Genomic DNA, 10,491 nt, shown 5'->3' on the forward strand with positions numbered 1-10,491 from the left:
TGATTAGACGGACTGTGGCTTCGAGGCTAAAGGGATGTGTCAAGGTTGTTTCCGCTTCTCAAGGGGTTGTTGATTGGGATTTGGTTTCGATTTTTTTTGGATTTGTTATTTTCTTTTTGCTTTTCTTGTTGTGCTTGGGGTTTCCTATTTGCTTTTCGTTGGCTCTTCGCATTTTTTATTTTGATATAGCCGACTAGTTCTAGGTTTGTACAGGTTTGTTTTGGGTCGGTTGTACAGGGGTGGTTCTTTTGGATGAATAAAATCTTCATTTATCGAAAAAAATTAAATAATAATGAATCAAAGTTAAAAAATTTTGATTAAAAAAACCGATAAGAGACAATTTAAGTGGAATAGAGGAAGTAATAAGTATTTTTTTATTTTCAATTTTATTTCACTATTTATACTCAAATAAAAATATTGATATCCTCATGACACTACTCCTATGAAAGTGTCAATATCATGAATTTATGTTCGTTTTTCAAATTTTTAAATGAAAATTTTGTATCGATACTTCAAAGATTATATCAATACTAATGTGCCTTTTTGTCAAGCTAAATTATTTCTTAGCTTCAAGTTACCTTTTTTGTCAAGGATGGTATTGATACCATATATTTTGTTAAACTTTAACATTTTCTTAAAAATATATAAATATTACTTACTAGAATGATAATTTGTTAATATATCATTAATACTAATATTTTAAAATTTAACGATTAAAATTAATTTGATTAAATAATCTAATTAATTTGATTGATTCAATTAAAAATTGTAATTAAATGAACAATTTCAAAATTTTAACAGATTTTTTTGTAAGTTTGATAGCTTCATGTATGTTTGAGCTAATAAAAGAATATACACAAATACATACATATTCCTGGTTCATTTGTAGTGAGGGATTTGAAAAGAAAAGAGTAACAAAGGACTCACAACAAATTCATAAACTACATTCTAGTGCTTAAATCAAACAGGACATTCATCGGAATCTTCCAAGCTTTTCACATCCTTTTTGCCGGCCTCCACTGTCTGTTCATTCTCTGTCTTATCCTCTTTTGTGCTAACATCTGGTTTGATATCTACAGCAACTGGATAAACTTCAGAGGGGCCTAATGTGCTGAGCACAACACCTTTCATTTGTTCCGGTAGCTTCTTCTTCTCTACGGCCTTTTCACTGTTCCGGTAAATCGCGTACAGCAGCATTTGCAGCATCCCCAGGATGAAGCCGACCACATTCGGAAGCTGCAAACAAACCAGGAAAAAAATTGTTGCTCAATGTTGAAAGTGAAGTTAAAAGAGTTGAACAAGACAACTACTTACAGCGACACAGAAGTCTTTCATGAATAGTCCATAAGCAAACCACATTACAGCACTTATTGTAAGGAAAAACGACAAGTTGAATGGCATGAACTCGACGCTCTTGGTCCGAATTACCCGAGTCTGGGGGACAATAAAATATGACACGTGGTTAATAACTTGAAGAGATTAATGTCCAAAAACAATGGATCATTACAGATTTTTATACTGACCACAATGCTGAAGGGGGCTGCGAAGACGCATATAGATAAAGCAACACACATCCAACCAAGAACCTGGATACGAATTGATCCTTTCACCAGGAAGTGTGTAAGAATCAAAATCAATGAGAACAGCTCAACGTTCGTAGCTATAAAAAGTTTTATAGCAGGTGCCTGCAATTTCAAAATCAGAATCAATAATCAAATTAAACCATTGAAGGGAAAAAAAGATGAATCTGATGATATGAATTAAATACCCTGCTGTTCTTGGTTGTGTCGCGACCATCTTTCGGTTGGACCCGGAATTGAGCTTCGACTTGGAAAATGTGGATTGGGAGTCGCCATCGACCAATTTAGAGCGAATTTAGGTGGGTCGGACACCATCTTACTTGATCTGTGTTGTACCAGAAACGTGTCGGGTTCGGAAGTCGATTACGGTCAAGGAAGGATTAGCACCCTTGAACCGCCCTTTCGGTACCAATTAATTTGTCGGTTGTCTTTAATTGCGAAAATTGAAATTTAAAAATTCGATTCGAGTTAATTACCTTTGATTAGTTTGACCTCTTCTAAAAAATCGAAAATATTAGATAACAAATAATAATAATAATAATAATAATAATAATAAGCCAATATTTAAAAAATAATAGTAATAAAATAATAAAAAAAGGAAAAAAAAGAAATAAAAAAATAATAAAAAAGGTAAATAAATAAGAAATGGTTAAAGTTTTTAAGTAATAAAATAATGATATGAAGAAAGGAAAAAATAATAATGATAAAATAAAACAAAATAAAATAAAATTAGAGGACCAAATTGAAGTAAATTGGAATTAATGGATTCAATCGGTATTTAAAAATGAACTGCAAAAGAGAGAAAAAAAGAAATTAGGGGATCAATTCACGAAAAATGTAAAAATAAAAACCAGGATTAAATCGATTAAACTGAAAATTCGGGTGCCAAACTACAACTGGTGACTGAATCGAATTGCGATTCAAACCTACGGGGACCGCGGAGAGGATTTAAAAATCCCCTAATTGCACAATGGTCCCTCATATATAAATTGGCCAAAAGACTCATTTTCAGCTCACTCTCACCATTTCTTCATAATGTTATCTTCTTAAACGAGAGAGAGAACACTCTCCCTTCCCCGATGGCCGGCCACCAGCCGGAGCTTCCCCGCCGTGCTGCTGCCGCCTCGGCAACCGCGAGCGGCGGCCGGAAAAAACCCGAGCCACTCAGAACACTTCTCTCCACCCCGAGAACTCGGATCTAGCCACCAATCCACAAAACAACCCCTAGATTGTAGTAGATCTGCAAAAATATACTCGACTCTTTACCTTCGCCGATGAAACTCTTCGCCTTCTCGTCGTGTTCCTCCCGGTTCCGGCGTGATCTGGTTATTTACTAGTTTTGCTCTCCTTGCATGTGGGTTTTGAAATGTTTTTGTTTCGTCTTTGGTTGGTTTCGTAGTTTGCCGTAGGTACTGTTGATGTTGTTGGCTTTCTATGGGTTCTGTGTGGTGCCTCGGTTGTGGTTTCTGTGTCGATGATATTGGTTGTGTTGATGTTTTTTCTGTTCGATGCAGCCTTGATGATGGTGGTTTCGTGTTGTGATCTTTTGTTCTCTGTTTGGGTATTGGTTCCCCCCTTCTTTTTTGTGTGACAGGCTTGGTGGCTCATTTCCGGCGATCTCGGGGTCGAACCCGGATATTTCGGGGTCGTTCCCGATCTTGTTACGACCTGCGTTCTATTTGGCGTTGTGGAACGTGCTTGTTCCGATTTTGTTGCCTGTTTGACCGTTTCATTTCCGGTGACGCTTGAGATTGCTCCTGGCCGTTGGATTGGGTCAGATCCAACGGTCCAGATCTGGCTGCACAAATGAGGTCTTAGGGTTTTCCCTTGTGCGTCGCCTGTGTTAAACGTGTGTAAACCCTATCTCATTTGGATGTTGGCTACGGGCTGGTTCAGGCCCAATTTAGACTGTTGCTGGACCAAAACAATTGACCTAAAAAAAACAAAAAAAATAATAATTAAATAATTAAATAAAAACGGGTGAATAATAATAAATAAAAACAATAAATAAAAACTATATAATATATATTTTTAAAACTGTTTCTTTTTAAAAACTATATACTATATATAAATTTTCAAAAATGTTTTTCAAAAAACTAAAATTTTTTAAAAATGTTCTTTTAAAAATTATATAATTTTTAAAAATATTTTAAAAAATTATATATTATATATAAGTTTTCAAAAATGCTCTAAAAATTATATATTATATGTTTTCAAAATGTTTTTCAAAAATTATATATTATATATTTTTAAAAATGTTTTGAAAATATATATAATATATAGTTTTTAAAAGTGTTTTAAAAATCATATATTATATATGTATTTTCAAACCGCTTGCAAATTATATAATATATAGAAATATCCGGGGGAAAATGAACGAAAATTAGTGTCTACAGGTTGGGTAAGCTATGAACATAGATATGTATATAGTTTCCACAACACATCCGAAAGAGTTGATGGTGATGAGCAGGAAAGCATCTTTTTTTCATCAAGGCGTAGTATAGCCATAGCATGGAGCTAAACAATGCCGCCTGGTAAGGCAGTGACTGGAAACTCTCCGTTGATTTCTTTCTGTATATTCTGTAGAATGTTGGTCTGCAATTTTAATGCAGAAAACAAGGGATATTATTCTCATGCATTATTGATTGAAACCGTTTTGATTTGAAAAAGAAGATGAAGTAGATTGATGCTTACGCTGGAGCCAGGTATACAAGGACTGAGATGATGTTACCTGCAACCAATTGCAAAACAATTCATTGGTTAATTTGTATATTAATCAAAAAGTTCTCGCTGCTCAACTAGAAAACCAAAAAACAAAATAAAATACATTCATGCAAACGCACCAAATAAATGAATAAGATCATATGATTGGGAAGGTGGATCATCATTTAGGTGTCAACACTAAACAACAGAAAGCTGAACAACATCTTGTACCTTTTAACTAAATTATTAATTCATTCATTCATTAATTTTGGTAAACCGGATGGCACTTTAAACCATGAAGAAAGAACAAAAACAGTACGTGTATTTATTAGTGGTTTAACTAAACCAAATAATGACTAAAAACATCCTGAACAAGGAAAAAGAATGAAGAAGTTTAATCCATAGCGTAACGTGTAAAATATATATTGCTTAAATAGAGGAGAAAAAGGCTCTGATGAGCTCTCTCCAAAGAACCAGAAAACTAAAGTCAAGAAGATAGAATAGGAAGCCAACGTGCAGCATTTTTGGTGTTGATTATTACCTAAGACTCCGAATGCAACTGCCCAGGAACGGTGATCTGCCATTAAGGCCATTTATCTGGATTAAACGGAGGAGAGAGAGAAATGGTAAACCCTAGAGCTCTCACACATAAACTCCTTATGAGGGTTTTTGTCATGAAGTTAGAGGAAAGGGAAGATGGGGTTTATATAGAGAGACGAGTGTATGCGTGGTGAATCATTGACGCAAAGCACGCAGTGTATGCGTATCAAACTCTTCCTACTTGCATGACAAGTGGAAACATTAGTAGGTAGCTTCGCATAAAATCATTTACCTTTTTTTGGCCTTGCCAAATTCCTCCTTAGCCTCTACGTGCCTCTTTACTCGCGTGCCCTTCGTTCCAACCTATTTGGCATTTCATTTCCCACTGCCACCCCCAATACTAATACATCATCAGTATATAAATCTTTATACTCATAGTTTTTTCATTAATCTTTTCATTAATCTAAGTGATTACAATGCAATATATGTTCGAAAGACTTAATCATTTGACAATAAAAGTTCAAATACTTTTGTAAACATTGACGAATCTAGAAATATTTTTTAAGGTGAACACATATATATTAATATAACATGATTTTTTCGTATGGATGGAGATAAATGAAATTTTAGGATGGCTTCATCAGTAAAATAAATAACTAACATAAAAAAATTTAAAACCCCATTTACATCCACCAATACTTATAGACATGCTCGAACCCGAAACCTCTATAAATAACAATCGTTACTCTGAAAAGTGATATCCCTTGATTCGTATATATATTAATAATTAATTACGTGATATCACCACATGTTTTGATAAGTTAATAAAAAATTATTCAATACTAAGATAGTGGGGGACACGCGCCGAGAAGGGGTGGCACGACATCAGCCAAAAGGGAGTTTGTAAGATAGTAGAAGAATTAATTTACTTTACAGAGTGACCGGAGAGGTGTAATGTAAACACAACCTTTGGTTCTGTTTAAGATGACATAAAAATAATAAGTTAAAGCACACAAAGTGTGACGCCAGACAGAATAATGATTATCCTGCAGGCTAGCTCCAACAGATGATTCACAAGAGAAAATTTGCCCAAAAACCAGAGAAAAAGTCTCTAGAGTTTAATAAAATATTATAAAAGCCAATCATCCTGAAATCAGTCCACAAGCCGGACTGTTATAATAAAAAATCGTCCTTATTCGAATTTTACCAAAAATAGCAAAATCCCGAAAATCACTCTAAATTGAAATTCGAAATAAAATAAGCAATCTCCAAAAAATCGGGCCTAAATCGGATTTAAATTGACTTCCTAATTGACAATCGAAATATTACCATAAATAGTAAAAAATATATAAATCTAGTGATTCGGAGGGGAAAATGGCAGAATTTGAGGTTGAAAAAAAGGCCACATGGAGTGTCGCTCAATGTGGAGAGCGTGCGCGTCGAAAAGAGCTTTCCGGATTGGGGTCTTATGCGCGATTCTGACACTTGTAGCCAAAGTTATGGTCAAAAGACTGAAACACACTCAAAACTACCCCAATGAGAAACATGTCACAATCAATTCCCGCCTTTGCGCTGATCTGCCAACTCATGGTATCTCAGCCCCATCAAGGTGCAAACTGACAGCTCAGCTTCATCTGTCTCGGATCCCCCTGCATCAAAGTGGAACACGCTCATCCACGTCAGCCCTAATCAATATAATCTCTCTCCCTCTCAAAAGTAATAGCATCTTTTTGCTCGATTGCGTTTTGATGTTTTGCATGGCAAAGGTTTCGTATGGTATACGAGAATTTGGTACCAGAAAGAGGTTAAAAGCATGGATTTGGACAACAAACCATTTTGTTTCATTATTCTCGATATCTTACTTTTGATCGAGAAAGAATGTTAACAATGGTCAATGCGTAACACGTTTTTATTATGAAGCAAGCAATTAAAGTTTTAAATTAAAGTAAGTTTTTTTAAAGTAACATGTAAGTCTTTGTTAGATTATTACTAGTACTTTTGTTATTTCCCATGAAAACGACGGAGAAAGCTTCAGGAAAGGTAGGCGAGGTTCAAACTCTATTTGTGCAGAACATTCCTCCTAGATATCATTGGAGTGGACTGAGGCAATTATTCGGTAGGCATGGAGATGTTTTCAGTTCTTACATAGCTAGGAAGAATGACAAATTGGGGAAGCGATTTGGTTTTGTGAGATTCTCAAAAAAAGAAGATAGAGAGAGAGCAATGCAAAGACTTAATGGATTTTGGTTGTTCGGATATCGACTTTCAGTGAAGGAAGCAAGGTATAGAGCAAAGAATCCAAGCGGGGACTTGAATAGTCCTTCAAATTCCAATACAACCACAAGGGTACCTAACGATAAAAGTATTGCAGAAGAAGGTTCTGAGACACAGACAAGAAGGAGGAGCAGGTCCATACAGGGGGTTATTGATGATGAGGTCGTTCGAAAGTTGCAGAAATGCCTCGTAGGTACTATGGCAACGGTATGTTCTTCGACTCAGGTGGTTGACAGATTACGTGCAAGGGGCTTGGGAGAGGTCAGGACTAAGTTTTTGGGAGGGAGAGATTTCCTTTTAGAATTCGTGGACGAAGAGCTTTATACGTTCATGAAAGAGTATAATTGGTCGTTCTTACGGGGAGTTTTCCTGGAAGTTATTCCTTGGACAGAATAATACAGAGCGTCTGAAAGGGTAACCTGGATTAAATTAATCGGTGTGCCATTACACTGTTGGAACCATAACACGTTTAAAAGGATATCCGAGCAATGGGGAGAATGTTTGGCGATGGGAGAAAACGCTATTCAGGAATTGGGATGTGAGGAGATGACTGTCTTGATAGCAACTAGAAGAAAGGATTTGATTGATGAGGTGGTTGATTTGGAGGCAGGAAGGGAAGTTTTTAAAATCAGAATTGTGGAACAGACTACTAGTAGAAGTGATACGAGCAGTCATAAGAAAGAAGCAAAAGTTGATTTAGGCACCGATGATTCGAGTTCGTCGGCAGTTAGGAGTATGGAACCATCGGAGGAGGAGAAGTCGGAGATGTGGCATGAGGAAGATGATAGTCATTTAATGTGCATGGGGAACATATCAAGAGGCGGCTGTATGTCGGGGATGGAAGACGTAGAGAGAAACATAGGGGAAGAAGCAATCGTGGGTCAGAGGGTAAATGATGTTTGTTCTGGGAAATCACAAAAGCAATACGAGGTGGAGGTGGAAAACGAGGTGGAGGTGGCAGAAGATGACCGCATGTTACTATTTAAGGCGGTGGATGATAATGAAGGTATAAATGAGAATTTAAAGGATTTGTCTCTATGGGAAGGGAGGTTAGGTTCAAAGGCGGCGGAGGATACGTATTATATGGGCCTTACAAATTTCCTTCCTATGAAATGATCCAATAAGGATCAATTGGACGGGTGCTCGGTAGATCCGAAGGTAAGTAAGCCCAGTTTGGGACAGGAGGGGGAAGAATGGGAAAAGGGGCTCTGCTTGCAAACGAGCGATGATATTTTTATTCCCAAACCTAAGCAGAACTTTAGAGCAAAGGGAGGAAAAATTAAGAAATACAGTTCTATCAAAAAAATTCAAGAAAAATATGGTGTTACCCAAAGAAAGAATAGAAGCGGCCGTGTGAAGAAAAACCATAAGAAGGAGCTAAGTGAGGAAGAGTTGACTGAACTTGAAGGAATGTCCTTCTATGATTCGGATCTCCAAGAACGTTGGCAGAGGAAAAAGCTGGAAGCGATGAAAACTTTACAAATTGGCAGAGAGCTGGGTATTCAGTTTAAAGGCTCAGAGGAGGCGTTGGTTTATAGAATTGAGATGGTATTGTTATAAGAGACTAAGAAAGAGGATTTTAAGGATACTGAAATTAGTAGTTTTTTGGTGTGATGATGACTTTGAATTTAGATTCTCGAAAGCAATGGGAAAATCTGGAGGTATCTGTCTGTTTGGGATAAAAGTAGATTCAGATCCTGGATAGCTTAATTACAGATAGATTTATTTTGATAGAAGGGAAGTACGCTCCACATGATTTGATATATTATGTTATGAACATTTATGCTCTTTGTGAAGTATCTGAACAAGTCATAGTATGGAGTGCAATTATGGAAGTTATGAGGAAAAATAAGAATAGATGGTTCATGGCAGGTGATTTCAATGCAATAAGAAGTAACAGCGAGAGAAGCGGGTGTTCTTATAGACAAACAGAGATTGTAGAGTTCAATTTGTTCATAGAGGCTTGTAATCTATTTGACATGCCTTTATCAGGGAGAATTTTACGTGGTTTGGACCGGGAAATAGAAAGAGTCGTTTAGATAGAATTTTTGTTGAGGATGAATGGTTTAATGAAAATTGTGATGCAACTCTTTTTGGTTTACCGAGAACAGTCTCGGATCATATCCCTATATTATTGGGGAATGAAGTGGTGGATTGGGGGCCTAGACCGTTCAAATTGATTAATTGTTGGTTGAATCAGGAGAGTTGTATTGAGATTATTAAGAAGACATTATAGCACGAAGAAGAAGGTGATGTAGATTTAAGCGTGAAATTAAGAAGGGTGAAAGGAGCACTTCAGAAATGAAATTTATAGAGCTATTGGAATGTTGATATTGAAGCAAAAAGAATGGAGAAGAGGATTAATGAGTTAGATATGAAAGGAGATGCTGACGGGTTAGATGTCCGAGAAAGAGAGGAACTACTGAGTTGTACAAGGAGGCTATGGGATATATTGAAGGAAAATGAGGATATATGGCGTCAGAAATCAAGATCGAACTGGCTGAAATTTGGAGATGAAAACATTGCGTTTTTCCATAGAGCAGTTAAGATTCGGAGTAAAAAGCGTTTGATATTGGGAGCTAATTTGGGAGAGGTCGATGCAGTCGAGCCGGACAAACTTAGAGCTAAGGTGTTTAATTTCTTTAGCAACCACTTCAGACGCAAGGAAAAGGAGTGGAAGACGGAGATCAATTTGTCGTTCAAACAACTATCAAGGGTGGATATAAAAGGGTTGGAAGCGGCCTTTTCTATTGAAGAAGTAAAGGATGCAGTGTGGAGTTGTGGGGAGGACAAAGCTCCGGGTCCGGATGGTTTCAACATAGTATTTTTTAAGAAATTATGGGAGTGGGTAAAAGCATATCTGATGAAGACCATGGACAGTTTCTATAGGAATGGAAAATTGGGAAAGAATGTTAATTCATCTTTTTTAGTATTGATTCTAAAGGTGGCTAATCCGACTGAAATTTCAGAATATAGACCGATCTCGTTAGTGAGCAATTTGTACAAAATAAATGCTAAAGTGTTAGAAAGGAGATTAAGAGGTGTGATTGGAAAAGTGATTAGTGAGACTCAATGTGCATTTATAGCACGTAGGCAGATTTTCGATGGAATTTTAGTGGCAAATGAAGTCATTCATTCATTGAATATAGAGAGGGGAGGGAGAGGTGGATTGATATTAAAACTAGATTTTGCAAAGGCATACAATTGTGTTTATTGGGAGTTTTTAGACTATGTGCAGCATAATATGGGTTTTGGAAGCACATGGAGACGCTGGATTTGGGAATGTATTTCGACAGTTAGAGTTTCTGTTCTTTTAAACGGGTCTCCTACAAAAGAATTTAAAATGTACAGAGGGTTACGGTAGGGTGATCCATTGTCCCCTTTTTTGTTTATA

The 10,491-nt window shown here is 36.5% G+C and overlaps 1 pseudogene; it reads right to left on the reverse strand.

Annotated features, from left to right (window-relative positions):
- Window positions 1-947: 947 nt before the first annotated feature.
- Window positions 948-4,890, reverse strand: LOC120178233 (annotated as a pseudogene).
- Between the last annotated feature and the right edge of the window lie 5,601 nt (window positions 4,891-10,491).

The sequence above is a fragment of the Hibiscus syriacus genome, unplaced genomic scaffold, assembly GCF_006381635.1.
Source record: "Hibiscus syriacus cultivar Baekdansim isolate YM2019G1 unplaced genomic scaffold, ASM638163v2 tig00112344_pilon, whole genome shotgun sequence".
In the NCBI taxonomy this organism is placed as follows: domain Eukaryota; kingdom Viridiplantae; phylum Streptophyta; class Magnoliopsida; order Malvales; family Malvaceae; genus Hibiscus; species Hibiscus syriacus.